At 40.4% G+C, this 23,458-nt stretch overlaps 1 long non-coding RNA gene across 8 annotated transcripts in view; it reads left to right on the top strand.

Moving 5' to 3' along the window:
* LOC105284968 overlaps positions 1–20,045 on the top strand; it is a 52,319-nt gene extending 32,274 nt beyond the window's left edge. For 2 of the 8 annotated variants that reach the window (XR_002193701.2, XR_894965.3), the window contains exons 3-5: positions 3,473–3,616; positions 3,764–4,139; positions 5,099–6,925. This is a non-coding gene — a long non-coding RNA (uncharacterized LOC105284968). Of the gene's footprint in view, positions 1–304; positions 1,127–3,472; positions 3,617–3,760; positions 4,140–5,098; positions 6,926–17,270 lie in introns of those variants that run through there. The other 6 variants (XR_894966.3, XR_894968.3, XR_894967.3 and 3 more) reach the window with 6 other exon arrangements.
* Positions 20,046–23,458: the final 3,413 nt, after the last annotated feature.

Consider the following 23,458-nt stretch of genomic DNA (forward strand, 5'->3'; position numbering starts at 1 on the left):
TTATTAGTATTGCTAGAATTGACGGCTTAGGCGCGTGCATATATTGTAATGAAATTACACGTTTCACGAGAAAATCCGAATGCTATTATCCTCCGATATACTGATGCCGCGGTGCAACATTGCTGCATCCTCCGTAATGACACACATCACAAATCGGTATCCTGCCGTATCTTTATTGGCGCTATAAGTCGGTCTCCCCGCATGTGATCGCTGCAACTTGCGCCATTAAGGCGCTGGCTACCGGTTCGACAAGCGTGTAAGTTCCCGTTGTAATTCACGATTGCCATTAACACATTTCTTACAGTACAGACAGAGAAGGTGCCGCGGATTCTTTATCTTTCGTGGCTGAGCACCAAGAAGATCATTTCATTGTTGGAGACAAAATCACTGCGCCACGTTCGACAAGAATTGATACTGCGCCGTGCAATCGAATGTAGCGCGTAAAATCTGCTTAGTATAATTCAGATCTTTTTTAAGTGAGAGACTTGTTATTGATTTATTTGTTACAAGGATTCGTTCGATAAGTTAGAAAATATCCTTAGAAAATATATAAGATGGCGGCACTAATATCAAACTGACCCGATAGTTGACATCTACCATCCTTTTTTTATTTCGTAAGGATTTATCGAACGACTCTCGCATTGATTTGTTCAGTGCAGATTATGGCTTACCTCGAGAGGTTTAATGTAGCCTATTAGAAATTATAAATACTAACGAAGTATAATATAAAACATAAAACATAAAAAACAGAATATAAAGAAGCTAACGGAGAAGATTTCTTAAGGAGAAATGTATGAATTACCTGGTAGCATCGATACTCTATTATACAACTGATTTAAGAATATATCTTGTACGGTTGCGCTACAAAATAAATCCTCCTGCACAAACGCTGCAATTCCGTGCTCGGTGCACGAACTGTGACCACGGGAAAAGGCAAACACCATTCCAATTTCCATTTCGAACTTAGATTGCTGTTCGCCGTACGCGTGACTCCGGCGCTTACCGTATCCAAAGCGCAATATCAGTATTAATTCGCCGGAGCACTTCCATAGCACAAAAGGCAGAAGAGTATGTATCCAGGGACTCGTGTGTACACAGTAAAAAATAAAACGTTAATTTTAACATTTTTTGCATGTCCCAGAAAGTCCACTCTAAATTTTAAGTTAAAGTAACTCATTCGTCATGTGTTACTTCTTGACAAACTAGAAATGTTAAGTAATTAACACAATACTTGACATTTATTTTTGTTATTGTAACTTTAAGTGTGATGTAAAAATAACATACAAAGTAATTGAAAACTACATGGAAGAGAAGTTACAATGACTCATCAGAAAAGTTGATAGAACATTTTCGTTCATACAATATGAACATTTACTTTTTATGTTATATTAACACATGATAGTAATTATTTCAACTTAAATTATTTTTGATAGAAACATTTAATTTTAGTAAATTTGATTATTTTATACGTCAAAGTTCATGATTATTTGAAGATTTACTTTAACTTCTTTTAGAATGTTAAACTGACTTTGTGACATGTTGATTGTTTAAAATTATTGTGTTAAAAGCATTTCAAATAATATTCCATTTCTAAGAGACATACACAAAATTAAGTTATGAAGTTAACATTAATGTAACATATAAAATTGTTATAAAAATAATAACATCAGTTGTATGTTAATTTTACATTGAAGTAGTAATCAAAACATGGCAACGCAAGAAAAGTTTAACATATGGACGCGCAATTTTTAACGGTGTATGTCTAAGCCTCTGCCGCCGTTTTGTATCCGCCACGAATAAACTTCATTGGTGCTTTAAAAACTTCTTTAACAGAATATAACGCTTGTGTCTCGCTAATATCATAGTTAGTAGAACTCCTCTCATCCTAAGCACTCTTGTCACGTACAACAACATTTCAAGTGCTAGGAAACTGCATAACTGCTTGCTAGGCGTCCCCATCATTTGCTCTTCCTTCCTCCCCCCTCCCGATGACTAAACTTACGACCTTAGTTTATCGCGCATGCAAGATTGTTCCGCGATCACGCCGCGATTCACGTTTCTCCTTTTTTTCGACGGGGCAAGAAGAAATGAACGCTCCGCGAGAGATCGGCCCGCGCGTAATCTTGAACTTCGTTACGGGCGTTATTAAACGCGCTTAGAAACGCGTCGGACGTTCCGCAGGACTCCATCCTTGATCCCGCTAGGGTCAGGAACGCAATTGCGCCCAGGCGTACAGAATCCGCTTCGGAGAACGGAAAAGTTAGGCTCGCAGCGCGGCGCGGAGGAAATTTGTGCGCCTGTCAGGATTATGCCGCGGGGCGACGCCGTGAGGCGAATATATGGCTACAAGCGACGCGACGACGCGTTTCGGTTCGCCGTGCACGTACGGGATCCCGTAGTTGTTCAATGCAACAAGCTTGCATTACACCGCGGGAGCCGGAGTATACGCCGGAATATACGATAGAGCCGCTACCAGCTGCGCCTGCGGAATTAACGCGGAATTAACGTTGTTTCATTTCGTCAATCGAGGAAGACTCTTTCCCTCCGTCCATGGTGCATCCGCTTGCACGGAGCATCGTACAAGCATCATCTTCTCCCAGTCGCAGAATCGTTCAATGGGCTTGGGATCGGTTTTCGCTCAAGTCTCTCGTAACGGGGATAATGTCTATGTGGGATAATGGGATTTAACAAAATTCCTATACAATACGCATCCGTGAGTCTGAACGACGCGGGACTCCGCTACGAAGGGAACGGAGCGTGACTAAAACCGGCAGTAAAGAACTATATTTATAGGCAGCGCGCTGCAGCCGGTGATCAAACGATCCCGTCGCGTCGTTCCGGCTGAACGAGAGTAAAACGCGGAATATCATCGCGACGTGGAGGAGAAGTGCCAACGCGGCGCGCGATCTCGTGAGGAAACTATCGGCCGCGTCAAGTATACACACACCTCGCAACTTTGCTCTCGCGTTCGCGCAGGGAAAGGTGAACAGAGAAAGAGGAGAAGAGAGAAAAAGGAAAAGCGAGAGAAAGAGAGGGGGGGGGGAGATTCGCGCGAGTCAGATATAGCCGGGTGTATATCATCCCCGGCCGAGACATTCATTGCGCGTAACTGTGCTCTTTATTCGCCAGCCACGACCGAACTAAGTGCTCGGCGAGCGCGATATCCACTCGTAGGTATTATTCAAGCGGAGACGCGTAACGACCGCGATTCCGCGGCGGAGCGTAAAATCGCGAAATTCCATTCGATCGCGTTCCACGCTACCTGGCCATCCTCTTCCAGATCTGCCAATGATCTTTCCCGGCCGCGGATCAAGACTGGAACCGATCCCTTTAGGCTCGGTGGAATTCGAGAGGAATTTTACTGATTATTATCGTTGTTGGCGTAAGAGCGGCGAGCACATGAGTATAATTTAGATTTTTTTAAGTGAGAAACTTGTTATTAATTTGCTTGTTGTTAATTTGTTCAATGTAGATTACGACTTATCTTGGAAAGTTAGAATGTAGCTATAACATTAAACACTATAAATACAAAGAAACAGGCAATACAACAAAGTCAAATCATCCATATTTATATCAACATCACTCGCAGATTAATAACAGTATAATGGTAATAATGGTAATAACAATATAATGTAATATCTTATTATTAATAATGATAAGATATAATATCAATATCAAATGTGAAAAGAATTCGAATATTATGCTTGAAGCTCGAAGCTTGATTAAAAGAAAAATATATGCAATCGTATTATTGAACAAGCAGGTACGATCAAAAAGTGAAAGAAGTGACCAGATCAGGGTTGTGACAACGATAATGCTACCTCCAGCTGCGGACATGGCGCAAGGGAGACAGAATGTCCAACAACATATTACTAATGCGGTACGTTATTTCGAAAAAACGTTCGAAAGAGCATACCGGAGGAGATACGCCAACGTATACGTGCAACCAGCAACTGCGTGTATGTAAGTGTGTAAACGCGCACAACGATGGTATCAGGATACACATATTTGCGCCGCGATGAGATTGAGACTCAGAGAACAGGGTAGAAAGTCGGAGCATAAAATGAGAGAAGAATACAAAGAAGAGAAGAGCATAAAACAGAGAACGCAAATAGAGAAACACCCTGAAAGCCTGATTAGTATGTATTAGATTATATATGGGTAATTATGTACTTTAACGGACCCAGCCCCGATGACCTTGACCTTGACATATGTTGTCAAGGTCACCCTCCTGAGTGACCTTGAAGAGGTTTTAGCCGTCGCTCGTTGTTTATTAAAAAGTTATTAACAAAAGAAGTTTAATAAGTTTGCACGACTTTTCAGCTGTCCACGCGAAGCAAGGACTTGAGTTTGACATATATTACAAAGGTCACCTTCCTGAATAACCCGCACTAGGTTTCACCCTTCGCTCGTTGTTTGTTAAAAAGTTATTAACAAAAATGTTTAATGAATAAAGCATAATTTTACGATACCATATACGTTTACGAAAGAGTATATTTGATGGAATTTTAGTTTAAGTTAGGTTAGGTTAGGTTAAGTTAAAGCAGAGAATACTTTGTATTTAACTGTTTGTGCTTTTGGTTAAAGTGAAGAATACTTTGTACTTATATTAAAAGAAACTATTCTATATATTAACAATTCACTGCTTTAAATGACTTTCCTTTCTTCGCTCATATACACATTCGTCGTTTATATCTTTCAATATTCAATATTCTTTCAAAATAACTACTATATTTTCGAAATTTCTTTTGTTAATAACTTTTTCATAAACAACGATCGACGACTAAAACCTAGTACGGGTTATTCGGGAAGGTAACCTTTGTAATATATGTCAGTATCATGTTCTTGCTTCACGTGGACAGCTAAAAATTCGTGCGAAATCATTAAACTTTCTTTGTTTATAACTTTTTAACAAACAACGAGCGACGGCTAAAACTTCTTCAAGGTCACTCAGGAGGGTGACCTTGACAACATATGTCAAGGTCAAGGTCATCGGGGCTGGGTCCGTTAAAGTACATAATTACCTTTTTCTCTTCAAAGAGAATTACCTTGCCGCACTGAAGCTTCGGCTGTCAAGAATTCTCGATCTATTTTTCAGGTAGCCTATTATCAATATTGTGGACGTACGAATGTGTGCCCAGATATATTCGAGATACAACTCCATTTCCATCGGGATATATATTGCATATACCTTTTTTTAATATAAAATGCATAAAGTAAGAAAACGAATTACGTTGTGTTATTTTTTAATGTTTATTAGACATCAAAAAGCAATCCTATTCTTTACGACGTGCAATAAAAAAAAGCATGGGTCTCACAATCCTTTCTCCGATAAATAAGCGCAATACAAAAAAGATTAGTTTTACTGGATCGACCTCACCTAGACATCTGTGTGGCAATCTCATTGAAAGATAATAGCATCACGCTGCGAGTACGTGTATACGAGTGTATTACCAACCTGGGACGCGAAATTGAGAGAAAATAAGATCGATCACTGCCTTGATAAAGAAAGAAGTCTATCCGCGAACCTTTGAGATTGTGCTTCGTAGAATGATAAAGCTTTAACGATGATTCCACATAATACCCCCCTCAGAACCCCAAGGTTCTGTGATTCCGCGGGCAGTAAATGCTTCCTGTCAGAACGAAATTGCACGACGAGAGGAGGTATAGAAATCTATTGTGAACCTTACTTGTCGCTGTTCGCAGCTCGTAAAAAAATTCCGTTGGACAAGCTCGAAATGCTTTCGTAAGACCGTCCGTCTCCTGCAAGCTCTTCACTCGCGATTCCCTTCTTTTATTCCGTGACCAGAATGCAATTTCCACGAAACAGGCAAACGTAGCGAGTTTCGAAGAACCGGTACAATGTCGACGTCCAGATGTCGTCACGTCGTACCCTTTAAAGAATGGAATAGAAAAGTGCGCAAAGTATACGCGCGTGTACCTGGTACGAGACAGTTTCTTGGTCTCCGCACAGATATCTGAACAAATACGTACACTAACATCAAGAACGATGCAAATTCAAGTAGGGGAGACCGGTGTCAATTGTAACAGGTGTCAAATGTAACAGAGCTTATTTTAGAGCCACCTTATATAAAAACACGAAGTAGCCTTCATTAAGTAATAAGAGACAACTTTTCGCATTACCGTCCCGAATGTGGTCATCGTAACGTTCTTGTTGTCCACGTTATCCCCAAATTTACGGAAATTGCGACCAAAAGTAAATATTCTCTCACAAATCTTTTTTGGTGCACAACTTAGGTTACTGTATTTATTCAAAATTCGATAACAGCCCATTATTATATGTTGCCTGAACTATCTTATTGTGTAGGTTAGATATTTTAGGTAAAGAAACATATAAGAAAATAACAGGATAATTTCGGAAATGGCATAGAGGTGTCGTTTGTAACATCCTGGGATGTTACAATTGACATCTATACATTTACTTCGTATGTTTTAATATACATTTTTTGGTAATTATTTAGCTACCGGGTGAAAAATGGTGAAACCAAGACCAAGAAAAACCGAAAGGGGAATAATCTGCCAAACATCTCAGCTGCACTGATAAAAATGTTTCTTTTATATGTATTAATTGTTTCTCTGATTAATATTTTTGTTTATGTTTCACTTGGTTTTTAGAATTTCGTTTTGTTTGGTTCTTATTGCTTTACTTCTCGTTTCATTATTTCAATGTTTACTCGATATTATTTATAATAAAAGTATTTGTTACAATTGACACCAGCCCTGTTACAATTGACACCAGAGAGGTGTCGATAGTAACGCTCGTCGCACTATGATAAAAATGGAATATATTTCGAGACGATTCCCGATAGCTATATTATAAAAATCTGATAAGTAGCACCAAACTTGAAGGTTTGTTCCAAACAAATGTGAAACAAAAATTGCGAACGGTTTACTGAAAAAAAAATGTTATTGAATTTTTGTTACAATCGACACCGGTCTCCCCTATTAAATAACAACTGGTTTTATAGTAACATATATATCTAGGTGCTAGAATTCAGTATCCCCTTTCTCTCATCCCTCTCAAATTACGCGCGAGCGTAGATTATGAAGCGTATATACCACGCGTATAATTTCAGGGAACGGTGCACGAATGGGATACGCGCGGCAAGAGATCCGGAAAGGAACATGTTTATTTTCACGGACGACACTGTGTAAATCAAACTTATAGGAAAGGTGAAGACGCGAGAAGTACGGAAACGATATGGGAAAGCGGCTCGTACGGGAAGGCTCGTGTACGCGCGATCTCGATAAGAACTTTGTCTCTGGCCTCCGACCTTTTCGCACGACGCCACGCCATGGACGCGTTGGACGTAATGCATTTCGGACGTGGGCGATTTGAGCGCAAGCTAATGAGTTCCTGGACTGTGGGATATTGGCATGCGACTTATAAGGATGCGCGCCAATCAGAGAAAGAGGGAGAATAGCAAACACAAGATCGATGCATCCCCGGGGATAGATGATCCTTCTCTCGTACTCACTGTTATTTGTAAGTTCTGATCCGGGGTCGGGCTCCCGCCGACTGCAAGAGGCTCCTCTCTATTACTCTGAGCCCCGACAGAGAGATAGGATCGGGAGGCGGCAATAACGCATTTTGAGGAAGCACTCTTGCCCTCTATCATTCCCGCCGATCAGCCGTCCATGGCGATGTAGAACATACCTGATGATGCCCCTCGACGTATCGCTAATGTAACGGCAAACCGTCATTATCTCGAATTTGTATTTGTCTAGCTCTCGCGTGGAATCTATGCATCTCACGCAATGTACACGAAGCTTGAGGCATTCGTAAGCTGCCACTACCACGAGAATGCACGAGAGAACGTGGCTATTCTTCTATTCTTTTCTTTTCTTTGCTTGATAAACTCGTACAGTTTCAGCTGTTCCAATGTATTTTGGCAGTGATGCTGGATCTTATTATTATCTTTGGCTCCACATTCCTTACAGGGCCATAGCTCACTTCTCTCTTGTATACATGTCTTGCGCACGTAAGTTATAGTAGTACACGAGACTCATAGCTTAACGCTAGGTTCGAACGGCTATATTAGAGAAATTTTCTTGGCAGGATACTCTCGATGGTTTGCCTTCCGAGAAAAAAGCAAGCGTATACAATTTTCGGTTCTGCCAGGAATCGAACTCGGAATTTCTAGCTTTGTAGATCAATGCGTTATCCACTGGATTGACCGGCAAATCTATGCGGATTTTTTTTAGCAAACTTCGAACGCAAAACTTGGTATTAAGAATTAATATAATACAAAGTTTTACGTTACCGAAAGGTGTGTCCGTGCGAATTTTTTAAATAAAATCGAAATATGAACTTTATATTAATTTTTAATAATAATTTTGCATTACCAGGTCTGTATGAATTTTTCTAACACGATTTGAACGCAAAACTTTGCATTAATTCTTGTACAAGGTTTAGCCTCTGAATTTTGCTTTCGCAAAATATCGGACTTTCTGGTCAATACCACGTCAGACTCGCCTCAACCCCGGCTTTCAACTATCTCTAATTAATGCTTTACCTTCGATGCATTTGTGCAAGTATACCGTAGGTATGCAAGGTAGATTCTCTGACGCGACTCGTCCGCTATTTTTACGGGCGATTGACGGGATTCGGGTTTTACTGCGTGCACGGCATGCATGCACACTTGGGAGAGACCGTAAGCCTTCGGTCCGAGGAATACGAACGGAGGTAATTCCATCACGAACCCGAACCCACCTACCTAGCGACCCAGCTACCTACCTACGCGCTCGAGCACGAATGCTCGCCACCTTGGTGCACCGCGGGACGCACACGTGCACGCGTGCACGTGCACGAGTTCGCGCGCACCGTCCCACCGCTGACTCGCCTCCGCTCCGTTCATAATTCCGCCGCGCCGCGCACAATCCGGTACACTTTATCTCCGCTTATCTGCGCCAGCGAGGAATCGTAAATTCGAGCTCGAAGGCAAGGTTGCGCGTGTTCCTCGCGCCGTATTTCTTCGCTTTCAAAAAACATCGATTCTTCTTTTCATCTACATCGGTCGAGCTGCTTTCGTTCCTTAGTGGTAACTCTTGTACTTTTTATTAGGCGTTACATATAAATCCTCGCTTCTAGTTTCGTTTGAAAGTTACATTCATTTTTCATTTCTGTTATATGAAATATTGCACATTTTTCTCGGAAATATAATATTAATGTATAATTTTTTTTCCACGTGCACTTGTAATATGAAATCTTTTCCTACTTGTTATGTTATGATTATCATTATAGTCAGTATGAATTTATAGGTTTTTGAAGAAAGACGTAATCGCTGTGCCGCATCCATCGACCGCAAGACTTTTAATTTGCCGTCACGCGGCGACAGATCAAATGAAAAACTGCATAACGTGCTCCGAATACAAATCGCCACAAAAGAAAGAGAAACGAATAAAACTGGAGAACGTCCGACTTTACGCTGAAAAGCTTTACGAACGTGTGCACGATCTGGACGAATCTGGTATGAATGCAAATGAGAGTACGCTAAGTGCAAGTGAAATGCGGGGAAACGAGAACGGCAGTACAACAGGATAAATACGTATAGAAATAATGTCTGCGGGAAGAAAGAAGTTAATGAGGCGCGCGCGCACGGTGTAAATAACGGTCCTGATTTTCTGAGGGACGCGGGGATACGCGGGGAGGTTGTAAAAAACCCCACTGTCATGATACAGTCCCTGGATGCTGTCCGTGTTCTGGACCAAGTCATCGACATTGCGACGAAGACGTCTATCTTGCGGCGTTACCTTTTAGGTCCGCTGGTAAACTCGTCCAGACGCCGAGCATCTACCTGCCTCGTCATCCGCTTCCGATTGTCGACGTTTTTGCTACGAGCGAATTGAGGCACTCTACGATTATCGCGTACGGGTTCGTTCCGTGCGTGTATCCGTTTAATTTCCGGCCTGAACGATAAAACGACTCTGCCGCGTTCGCGGGCAAGCGGATTAAAAGAACAAATCGTAGGAAAGACGGTAAAGAAAGACGAAGAGACGGAGTGGAGAGATCGAGCACCTGATTTGCGGAGATCGGGAAAACAGAAGAAAAGGGAATCGAAGATAGCTCTCGCGGCCACACGGTGGGCCTGCACCTGCCATTATCGCCATAAAGGACAATTTATATTCAAATGGCACGCGGAAAAATAACGCGGGCTAATATTTCAGAGCGCCACGAAATAAGCAAGTTCTTCGTTAATCGCCGCGCAACCGATAATCAAGCAATAACGAGTTTGCAACTAATGATATTGAATCAGATAATTAGAGACTGCGTATCGCAAAAATTGCTAATTGCGTAAAACGGTAATTAAGTAATGGATAGCAAAAACTAAACACAATTTTTAGCTTTTAACATATATATACCTTTCTATCTAGGGTTAAATATATATATATATATATATATATCCACCTTTCTATCTAGAGTTCTATAAGTTTGTTTGCGTTACATGCCCTAATGTACACACGTCAGAGTTTACTTAGGTCATGGGTAAAATAGAGCAAATGGGTTCACTTGCTGCAATTGCTTGCAACACGAACGGATTTGAGCATTCTCTTCCACGATTTCCCACTCACAAGCTGTGTGTACATATCGTTTTTTGCTTTCAAGTCATAGAATTATTTAGCTTATCCATAATTTATTCAAACATATCGACTTTTTATTAATTTCGATATATAATTATACATAAGGCCAATAAATTTTTTAAAATGTTAAAAATTTGAACTTATCGTATTATGTTATTATTAGGTACGTTATACAATACAATATAAATTTTATTGAGTTATTTATATTACTTTCAGAACATATTACATTGAATATTTAAATATTTACAATGCATGCACACGCGCAAAAATTTATGCCACAATTCTTTATTTATTCCACATCAAAATATTTTACATTTATTAGAAGACCGTGCGCATAGAGAGAGGATATGCTCCAAATTATCTCCTTGGATCACGCTTCAAAGTGACACAAACTCCTAGTCACCACAGTATTTCCGGTGACACGAACGTATTGGAGCACGTTGGAACGAGTTGAAATGTATTGGGGCATGTAACGCGAAGAAACCTTATTTGATTTTCATTGAATGTAATCGACGTGTGGTAATCGGAACACTTCTCCTGCAAATCAGATATTCCACGATAAAAGTAATAGATCGATCTATGACGGATTCATAATTATTCGATTGTAACAAACCTGAATATTTACACGTGAAACACCTTCAGGAATGAGAGAGAAATAAATTTCTAATCCCAGTTCTTTACTTGCCTCATACATGAAATATGCATTCTTGCATAAACATCCGCGATCTACTTATGCCTCGTACAAGCCGGCTGATCCGCAAAATATCGAGGCTTCCTTCGCGTGTAACTTGCTAAAGTGCGCCAGAAAAACGTCGGCCGAACAAAAGAGAACGACGATAGTCTCGCCCGGTATTACAATTAGCTTTGCAAATATTGTTCCATGGTCGGTGCCGTGCAGCATCGCTCGCTCGGGAATACCTTTTTCTTGACTATGGCGCGCCGCTTCCGCGAACAAAGAGCCAAGAATGCCGCGATCGAGGGCCCGACCCGTTCGGTTTCGCATTAACGCTGTTTCACCAGGCAAGAAGAGGAAAATCGGCCGATCGTGGAAGACCAATCGATCGCGTATTGCCGCTAAAAGCGTTTGTTGGCGTGCGAGCACCCAGGTTGGAAGTTGCTCTTACAGCTGCGACGTCGGCAACAACCGGCGCTAGCCGGTTCCAGAAGTAGGTCCGCGCTTATCAGAAACGCGCCGGCTTTCCTTATTACTTTTGCGCGTCTTCTCGGCCTCATACGCACCTGTCCCGATCGAGAATCGACCGGGTATATTAAAAGCCCGATCACGCCGCCGGATGATTTCTCGTTATTGAACTATCATGCTACTACATGGCAACATAATCTATGGTCAGGATCGGATCTACTACCCAGACGCTTGAAATAGAAACGTTACTCTGTTGCTGTAGACTGTAGAGAGATGTCGACCATAACATTTTATCTCTCGAGAGAATAAGAGTTTAACGATTGATGGTTTTCTGTTATCTAATTGAAGCATTGAAATTGATCTTTTTGGAATGTGTTACACATTTTTCAATAAGCACTTTTCTAATTACTTCCTGCCCTAATTTGCTGCAAAAGAAAAATAGCGCTTTCCTGCGCTATAAAGGATATTACCATAACAGGATGCTAGCGTAATTCGCTATAATTGGACTTATTAAGGAAACGACGAGTTCCTCAGCTGCTCTGCACATATAATTTTATTTAACGTGGTGATGCGCGGATTGGTCAGAGACGCATTAATATATACGCTTTTAATTCCATCCCAAGGCGCAAAAAATTTGTATATTGCCAATTGTATGGATTGCAGTCTCCGATTCAGGAATTGCTATCTGTGCCTTATAGCATTTACATACAAGACGTGTAGTAGCGTAGAGCGTCAATCGCTTTTACGACTTAATCGACATTATCTAAAGAAATATCTCCATATTCTTAACGCTAACCTTGACAAAATCTTAAAGACATAATCTTAAATTGATATCAGAAATTGAAATAAAACTATAAAGTATAAAGTATTTAAATTTAAATGCAAAAACAAACATAAAGAACAGCGTGCACATAAAATATTCAAAATTATATATAATTTTTCTAAAATACATTGTGTACAAAACACAAAATGTTTACGTTGTATGTTTAAGTACTCGATGTACATGTCTTATAAATATAGTTTATAATATGTACTTTTCAGAGATTTTCCTGGAACATATTTTATCGGCAAATAAGAAAGAACCACTTTGAGATGCGAAAAAGCCATAGCATGTTTGGAATATATTATCGAAAATGATCATTAAATGATTTTATAAGGTTAAGATTAAGATCGTGATTAAGATAATTATCTTTATCGGATCTTTATCAGATGAGTAACTCAAAGTAACTCGGGAAGGCTCTTCTCTAGAATGCGCGTATTAATATATTCTTTATAGGACAGCTCATCGACAAAGTAATGGGGTTGGCTTGAGGAAGTAAACTTTTACGTGCACATTTCTTGTAAATTGGATTAGCACAGATTATTTGTCCATTAAAGTTGGCCACGATTAAAAATTGCAAAAAGTGGAGGAGACCGTGTAGCTCGGATTTCAACATCGTCATCAGCATCCGACGAAAACGATCGATGTGCTTTTCCAGTCCACATATCGTCCTCAATCGGATCCGTCAGATCACAAGGAAAAACATAATGATCAATCCGTTAATCGGCACAACGCGGTACCGTCTATCAGAGCATGTCGAAGTATTTTGAGATGATCAAATCGATCGATCAATGGTCGATCGATTTGCAGTCAGTCGTGTCCGTGCAAGAAAAAGTCTGAGAAATCCGCAGAATGATTTCTTCGGCGTTTCTCACGTCCTCCTCCCTCATCTTCTCAAAGAGAAGAGAGCGGAGGGAAAGAGACCTGGACAAACCCGTGACGATGACGACGGCGGCGTCATGGCGAAGAGGCAGGGACACCGTAAATTACCTCGAACGTGTTACTCATATTAATAAAGCAGTTTTTGCCGGGGCACTCGCCGCCGCGGTTATACGCTCATTACCATAGAGAAGACCGCCGGCTAACTGAAACGCGATGGCTGTTAGTGCGCGTCGCGGTCGACGTCGTCGACGCCATCGCCGTCACCGTCACCGTCACCGTCGTTGCAGATACCGCGTGCACAGCCAGCCGGATTAATTAGATGCCGCGGAAGTTACCAAGGTCATAATACGTCGTATTCCTCCCCTTTCGTCCGCAGCGGTTCGCTGTCGTCGGTTGCAAAAACAGAACGAAAAAGCGGATGATAAAGCCGGGGTAATTATTATTAATCACGATGATTGAACTATTTTCGCCGACGGCGCCGCGTGGTTAGCAAGCCGAGAACCGAGACAGATCTGGAGGAAGAAAAAGGAAGGAAAAGAAAGAGCGAGAGAGAGAGAGAGAAGAGAAAGAGTATCACGAACACGATAAGACATCGATTAAATCTTCTCAAGTCTTCTTAACTCTTCACTATCGTCGTATCTGATCCAGAATCCATATCCTACGTCGAAAGTGTCCGTAATTTTGTCATGCTTGATAGCTTCTTTTCCGTCAAGATAAGTAAGCGTGAATATATTATTTTTGCTTGAGATTTAGCTTTTTTCATAGTGTTTCGAAAATGTTGCAAAAATAAAAATTCCTATATTATATTTCTCTTATCTAATTATGGAAATTAAAATGGAACAAGGAACAAATGTAATCTCACCAAATGTTTCGAGCATATCTTTTAATTAAGAATGAATTTACATAAAATTAAAAATTAAAGATTAAAAATTTCTTATATTGCAGATATATAATATTGGGTTGGCCAAAAAGTAATTGCGTTTTTTTCCAATAGATGGACATACATGTCTTGAAATGTAACTAACTTCATTCTAAACCGCAAATTCATTATGTAGGTTAACCAACTCACAGTTCAAACTTGTTTTAGAAAAAGAAAGTACACGATTTCGTTAACAATTGTTTGTTTGCCGTCGATTTCAAAATGGAAAATCAAAAAGAACATTTTTGTCATATTTTGTTTTATTACTTCCGAAAAGGGAAAAACGCTGTGCAAGCTCATCAAAAGTTATGTCATGTATATGGCGAAGATGCTTTAAAACTGCGGCAGTGTCAATTGGTTTACTAAATTTCGATCTGGAGATTTTAATGTGAAAGATGCGCCACGCTCAGGAAGGCCAATCGAAATTGATGATGACAAAATAAAGGCACTGATCGATTCCAATCGGCGTTTAACGACACGAGAGATTGCTGAGAATCTTAACATATCGAAATCGAGTGTTGAAAACCATTTAAAACGACTTGGATACATTAGTAAGCTCGATATTTGGGTACCACATAAGCTGAAAGAAATTCATCTCACTAAGCGTATTGACATCTGCGATTCTCTTTTGAAACGTGAGGAAAATGATCCATTTTTTAAATGTATGATAACAGGCGACGAAAAATGGATCGTCTACAACAACGTCAAACGAAAAAGATCGTGGAGCAAGCGTGATGAACCTGCTCAAAGCACTTGAAAAGCAGATATTCACCAAAGAAAGATTATGCTGTCAGTCTGGTGGGACTTTAAAGGTATTGTGTATTTTGAGCTGCTTGCAAGGAATCAAACCATTAATTCAGACGTATACTGTCGTCAACTGGATAAATTAAATGATGCCATCAAACAGAAACGTCCAGAAGTGGTGAATCGCAAAAGTGTTGTGTTTCACCATGATAACGCTAGACCACGTACAAGTTTGGTCACTCGTGAAAAATTGTTGCAGCTTGGATGGGATGTGTTACCACATCCACCATATTCGCCAGACCTGGCACCATCAGATTACCATTTGTTTCGTTCTTTGCAAAACGCCTTGAATGGTAAAACCTTTACTGCTGATGAGGATATCAAATCGTTGTTGGAATTGTTTTTTGCTAAAAAAGATAAGAACTTTTTTGAGCGCGGAATCATGAAGTTGCCTGAAAAATAGCAAAAGATAATCAAACAAAATGGACAATATATTGTTTAATAAAGTTTTTGTTTCCCATGAAAAATTCGCCTTTTATTTATATAAAAAAAAAACGTAATTACTTTTTGGCCAATCCAATAATATAGAGATAACATAATTTTATTATAATTATGCTATAAAGCTGATTTCTTTTCAGAAATGAGAATTGGTCTTCGATTTGTCAAAATAGCTTTATAGTTATTAAAATTTTCTGTTTTTATTTTATATATAATTTGATATTTGCGATCGTTTTACGTATGTATAATGTGCAATCTCGCACATTCACCTATAGATATTCACATATCTTGTTAATCCTTCCGGCATTTCTTTCTTGTGTATTTTCTTTTAAAACTTTGAAAACTTTCAGAAACTTTTTATCTTCTCAACGCAGCTCCGCTTTGCACTGTTCTATTGTGTTCTGCTCCCACTTCTTCTTCCATTCGGACTTTCTTCAATGTATTCAATTGATTCCACCATTCGTCCCGAATTCGTCAGGGTGATCCAATTTTCGCTGATGTATGCGTCCACTATAACCGCAGCCTTATCGATCGCCTGCACGACGTAACAGTGTTTCGCGAAGAAATTCAATTACGTGAGCACGAAGTTTTATCAGCGGTCCTCCTAGCCGGAGCGGAGCCAATCGCTGGCATCTATCGTGCGGCCATGCACAGAATAATGTTGCGCGCGTTGCTTCACACTTCCGCTGGCAATAAGAGTTTCGATTAACAATCTCCGTGTCGCGATACGTTTCGCCGTTCAGCGAGAAGGGAGAAAGAATCGTCGCGTAAAGTGAATTCAAAATCGACAAGAGCGAGTGCGCAGCTTCCGCGATAAAGGAGATTCCACCCGGGCGATTCTCTGAGAGATGCAAATGGACAGGTACATATATACGTCTCAGCACGCACAGCACGTTCGCAGTGACGATTATCAGTACTCGTCTCGTCCGGAGGAGCGGCTAAATACGCACCGGTCTTGTAACAGCATGGACCGTTGCACCGGATATCTATCGCTGCAATTATTCCATCCACGCGGGACTTTCCGTTTAGGAACTCACGAGGAATCCGCGACCGACATTAATCGCAATTAACGGCTATCAAATCGCTCGGCATCGGCGCGATTTGCGGTCCATCGCACGCGAGGGATCCACCGAATCGATTTCAATTTCTTAACCGGCCAATCCTGCAACCCCCTCGCCGCACGTTAAACACGTAAGACTCCATAAGACGCCGAGTGGAATATCGTGTTTCCGATTTTTGCCACTCATGCTGCATGCGCGTCACCGTATCTCCGAGAGAGATACTTTGTCCATCAGGTCCATTTTTATCCGCCCACGTCTCATGTCTGTCCTTGGCCACGTTCTCTTCGATCGATCGGCAATCCTCCGCAACCGATCCTCCATTCGGCGACCCTGGTCGCCGCTGCTTCTCTGACGCTTGCTTTAATAGTCTCGCAATCAAGCTTCTCAAGTCGGAAACTGCTCTTTGATGTTAAAATTGATTTCTGTTCTTGCATCGATTTTTGGAGAAGTATATTGCACGATTTTATTCTCTTGTAAATGTTTTGATGTGATGCACAGAGTTTTCTTCTATTACTTTTTACTGAAGAATTGTTTTATGAGAAGATGGGTAAATCTCGATTGATTATCTGTAGTAAACTGGTGCTTCTCGGTTTTGGTTTTCAGATACGAAGAAAATTGAAGCAAAACTGAGTTGCGATAAAAAAGTTTGGGTTTTATTCTTCCTAACTTTCTTCGTGGGAGCATGAAATTTGGGACAAGAACTTCCGCGTAATTTTTTAAACTAAGCTTCATGGTAAGATTCACCGAACTTCAGAAACAGAGTTAAAGGGAAGTAAATGCACTCGGTGGAAAAGTGGCGCGCGCTTGCAATTTATTTGTTCTTATTTCAGCACACTTCTTATCCGCAAAGCATACAAATATTAATTTTCTGAAACAATGAAATTATTAATGTATGCAATAAGAAGTTTATAAGAACAAGAAAGAGGAAAGAAGATTACGACAAGAAAATAAAAAAGAAAGAAATCTTCGTCAAGCAAACTCGATGACGCAAAAGATTATATCCGAGAAAGTGGTACATCATTAAAGATGCTGTTCAGAGGACAAGATCGTGCTTTCAAAACAGAGTGATCAGTCTTACGATGCACACCTCCGTCTCGAAATGGCTTGTCCAAGGTTCGCATGTCGATTGCAAAGTGGATGTACATCGGAAATGCATTAGCACACCGTTCGCGCGGCTATTGGCCAACATGTTCTCTCTCTCTCTCTCTTTCTCCGTTCCCATCCCATTCTAGAAGAAACCCACGTATTGGGTAAATGATCTGTCGTGGATTGCGATATATTGGAGGAAGATATTCGCCAGGAAAGTTAGTATCCGTTCCATCTTATTGCGCGGCCGATAAAACCGTGAACTCGTTTGCGTGAGTTGTTCCACGAAAGACGCAGCTCGACGAAAATGGTTGGGGAAAGAATTTGGTAATAAAAAATCGGTAATAATAAAGAATTTGGTAATAAAATAAAACAGGACGTTTCCATCATCATCCGCTTCCTTGTGCATCCACGGACGAGACTAATGAAACCACCAACACGTGAACATGATTACATCAAGGCCATAATTTGAGAACAATGTTAGCACCGTGCTATCTTCTTGCCTCACGTAGTACCGTACAATTGCCTGCCAGCTGCCTTGACTCGGGATTGATGTAATCACCGATGACAGTCGGCTAACGTGCGCGCCGCCAACCTTCACCCATCTACCTGATGTGCGACCCCCTTTCGTCGCATTCTTTTTATGCCTACTCGCGTGTACCGTTTGTCAAGAACACTTGGAATATCATTAAGTCTCAGCATCGACTGCGGTCATCCCAGATATTTAACTATCGATTAAGCAGGTCGACTGCTTTATCAATGAGATCAGCAATTTTTTAAATCGGCTGGAAAAATGAAAATAACGGCTGATAAATGGCATCGGAAACTCGAGAATTCAGGTAACGGATTTCACGATCGGCGAGCCGTTCCTGCGCGAACGTGGAACAGATATAACGCCAATGAGTTACCTAAACGAGTAACACGATGCAAGCGCTCGTGTATGTGACCTGAAACCGTGAAGCACCGCTTCCTTAACATTCGTGTCTGTACTCTAACGCCCGAGACATTTAACTGTTTCTCGTTAAAATTAGCGGAAACGGCATCGTAAAATCCTAAGCCTCGTCAAGTTCCCGTTCGCGTCACGGGGCACGGAGCACCGACGAGCAACGACGAGTAAATTGTCGCGGTCACGGGACGAGCTACATGGACAAGGAGAAAGAAAGAGAGAGAGAGAGAGAGAGAGGAAGAAAAAGAGAGACGTTGCGGCACGTAAGTTTCTACGCTCATCTATGTGTAGCGAAGCCGCTTAATGACGCTGCGACAAATAATGGCAGAGTTAACGGACTCTATTATTATTTTCGCCTAACTAGATCGGCTACCGCGGAAAATTACTAGCTATTCCCGGCTTTATGCGCGCAATTACGCGGTGACGTCAAAACGTCGAGGAGATGCCCTGCGACCAAAATTGAAATGTATAAGAACGTCGCAGAAGTCGAGGAAAAACATGCTTGAAAATTTTTATAGGCGTGTAAAATTATATATTGCGTCAAGGATACCTAGCCAGATGAAAGAGCATTAGTCTCTGCGCACTCGAACCTTGCGTGTCGAAGCTATCATCGTTGACTCTTATATAGGGATAATATTATATCATGTAAAGCGATGTATAGTAACACTTTCTTCCTTATTTCTTTGCTATTTGAGAAGATTGTGTCGCGCAAGCTCGCGACAAAAGCGAGCTTTCATGATAAGTCTCAAAGAGGAAAAAGATTCCTTTTATTGCGAATAATGCTGTTTTCCGACGAAATGTTCTTTAACGTTTCAGCCTGAGCAATTCTTAGAGTAAGTACATCATAATTGATAAACTCGTTGTAGAAAAGAAGACAAATCAGAGCAACGGATTGAGCAAGAAAAGAAACAAAAAATATAACTGCAACTATTCATCTTGATTTTCTCCTTTATGTCCGTCTCAATAAAAATAGTCCGACGCATTCAGAAGTAATCCAGACGACGTATCGGCTCGGATCGATGCCAGCATTGCATTGGCTGAAAGATGGACTTGGCGGAAAAGTTTTAAGTCGTACACGTTTAACACATGGATTGGTATTGCAATGATATCCGATCCTAGGATTTTTTCTGGTAAATTAGGATGTTACTTCTTGGTGCTTCCTGTTAATATCTTGAAATAATATTTTATTGCTCTATAATTGAATTTGGATTTCCAGCCATTTCATCGCGTCTCATCTCGATGCAATTTCCCGCATCTGTCTGTAATAAATAAAACACGTAATAAATCACATCGTGTGTGGTTACTGAAGAACGCAAAAGTCATTATTTCCTGGAGAGCTTACCCAAGATTTTACAGATTTTGTTAAGAAAAAGAAAAGAATAAAGAAAACCAAATATACTTCTACTTCCCTTTACAGTACTCGCAAAGCAAATGTGATTGTCACACATGCCGTCTTGTCATGCCAGAGTTTTGCATCGCAAGCATAAATAAGCTGATCGCCCAAGAAACGCGCGATTTGTTTGCGCGATGCGCATCCGATGTCGCGTTAACGAAAGGAGACGGCTATTGCTGCTGGTATGTCTTTCACGTCTCAAGGCTGCTTAATTAAGATCGCCGGCAGCGGCCACAAAATAATAACAACAATAATAATAACGACGGCTTGTTTATTATCAACGATCCAGCTGCTCCCGAGCCCTCGGCCGCTCATCAAAAACCCGGCGTGTATCTCGCGCGACGCGACTCGTTGATTACTGGCCAGAGATACCCGCGTATCGCCAGATGACGACGTCCACCATGTTTACGGAGTACCGTGCACGCACGGTACGCTGCCACTCGATTTGCCTGTACAGGGACCGAACGACACGCACGTCGTCCTTCTCCGGAGTGCGTACGGCGCGTGGGCCGTTAATTGAGTAATGAAACGTACGCCCGCATGCGTTACGAGGTACAGCCGTAAGCTGTATCGTCGGTTTGCTCCGAGCAGTACGATACCGCGTAGATGAGACTCGGAGTTAGAAACCAACGGGACTCTTAACGCTATGCGAACACAAACGAAGAGGGATGAGGTAATTTCTCTTTTCAGCGGTAATCTCTAAAATTATATAAATAGGTATAATCGCTAAAAATATAAAAAATACAGAAATCAAACTGTCGTTAGTGTATATTGGTGTGAATATGTATAATATCGTCGACCAGAATATTTAACTTAAAATTTCGAAGAAAATTCGATTTAATTGCTGATAATACAAATTAGTAATTAACAATTGATTGCCAGGTGTATTACAAATTATTACAAGATATAAAACTTTCTTGAAGTTGAGTATAATGCTAGAAAACGTTATCAAATGTTATTTTTTCATTACAACGCTTACATTGCATTTTAATAATTTTTGTAATTTTAATATAATTTTATATGAAAACATTTATTAATAATATTATATATTTATATTTTGTAATATGATTAATTATATTATGAACGTTTTTCATCAGATGAGTTGTACTCTATTAGGAACAATAACTTTTCCTAACTAAACTGCATACCTGCGAATCTCATGACTAACAAGAATCGGAAACTTTGCTTCTCTTGCACAATGAAACGAGCGGATTACGCATCATGTATCGATTTAAACGCGATCGGACAGATTTAATAACTCTTCCATCGCAAGCATTCCCTCCAGGTCGTTCCAAGGCATTCCGGTTAAACGTGCGTGGCAACCGATATTTACCCATCTCATTATCGACAGAATTTATGTTACGGTGCACTGATTTTTCCAGACTCTTTTACGAACGTTAGAACGCGAGCGAGCGTTCGACAATTATGCGAATCATTCGCGACGGGCTATCAGTTTCATCTCTCTCATATCCGGCGGATAAACGGATTCTCTTTAACAAGCCGCGTAAGCGTGCCACGTATTTTTATCGACTACTTCAGGTTTATCCAAACTACGTTCAAATGCATATTAAATCGCCATTAACCCTTTAAAAACCTGCGTGACGAGTATGTAAATGCTTGATTAATAGTTCCTCTGCTAGTTAATATTTCCTGCATAAGAGAATTGTAATTTTCCAGAGTATTCAAAATATATAAATATTTTTAATAGTTTTATATATACATAAAACTATTAAAAATATTCACACATATAAGTCGGTGGTGTAGACGTGCCATGTATATACATTATATACTTAAGTAGCTATTCTATAATATATGTGCGGAACAGTAATTTTTAGTAATATAATGTAAAATGGCACGTCTATATCACCGACGTTATATAACCAGTATTTCCGGAAATGCTCATTTTTCTTTAACGGTACTTACGCGAAAACCCGACTCACTCGTTGTGAAAACAATTTTGCACGCATAATGCAAATTTTTCATTCATTTAATTAAGTTAATTTATTCCTTAAAAAGTAATGTTCTCTTATTCGTTTTGGAACGGTTGAAATCGATTTATCTGCTGATCAGATTGCTTATTTTACACAGCAGAGTGATTTACGGTTCTTTGATGAATTTAATTATCATCGTCTGTCTTCGCATTACTTGCAAATCACGATGACGGTAAGGTAATCGCGATCGCGCACGCCGATCAATATAGCGAGGCATTCAACGAATTAACAGTGAGATTCATGAAAAACAATGCATGTTTGCCACATAATGTAATCGAGAAAAGATAATACAAAGCTCATTATAAAAGTATTAACTTCGCATTGTGATGTGACATGACGTTCTTCATTGTAATTTCCGCCAAATGCCATTCTGTAGCAAAATTTTATTTGAAAATTTTATCAAAGGAACAATATCGACTATATAAATGTTTAAGATAAAGAGATGCACTAGCTTCGCGCGAGAGATAGAGCAGTATTCAAAGATCATTCTTAATAATGAGATAGATCTAAGTATACCTTTTAGATATTACTGTTATCTAAATTGGCTAACAAATATCTTAAGATGATAGTTAAGATCTTAATATAAGTACGGACTGTAAATATTTTATTGTTTTATTAGTCAAAATGTTATATTTTGCAGATTTCACATTTTTAACAGTTGTCAGAAGTAATATATCCAAACGTTTTGCAATATTCCATTTCCAATTAAACTCGCACGAGTAGTCACATGGATAGCCATTTCGAAATTCACTTTTAGCCAATGTTTATGATCCAGAACAAATCTGAAAATTTACTAGAAAAGTTTGCCGGAGTCTCTCTGCAACATCAAATTCTACTACGCAGCTAGTACGCGCGAAAAAATTCCACTGCCCCTTGCTGTATCGCGAAGGTAATCTCGCCGAGGTAATCTAATCCCGCCATATGGCATGTATTTTCCTGAGAAGACTCAAAACATGCGTTTCATGACGATGATATATGAACGCATCAGTCTTATGATCCGCGCAGGAAGAGATCGGTCGGTCTGGTCGGGAATGATAAAAACGATCATCGCCCCGAGGCATCGATTTTCTGGTCGTGCACGATGAGCGCCGGTATGCTGACGATGCAGCTGAATAACAAAGTCGCATATCGCACGTGTATAACGCATCGCGCTTCGTAACGCTAAGAGGCCTCGGATTTAATTAGCGCCAACGGCTATCACGCATGATCCTTCCTCTCTCCCTTTCCCCGCGCAGATAATCTGAGGTGCGTTGCAACCTTTCCTGCCACGGAGAATCTTTCCGGGCTACGAGGCAAAATGATAATTATCGAGTAGCAGATTTGATCGAACGCCTACTTCTATCATAGAGGCTGACCTAACTCCTCTGCATGAAGG

Source organism: Ooceraea biroi, chromosome 2, assembly GCF_003672135.1.
Source record: "Ooceraea biroi isolate clonal line C1 chromosome 2, Obir_v5.4, whole genome shotgun sequence".
Classification (NCBI taxonomy): Eukaryota; Metazoa; Arthropoda; class Insecta; order Hymenoptera; family Formicidae; genus Ooceraea; species Ooceraea biroi.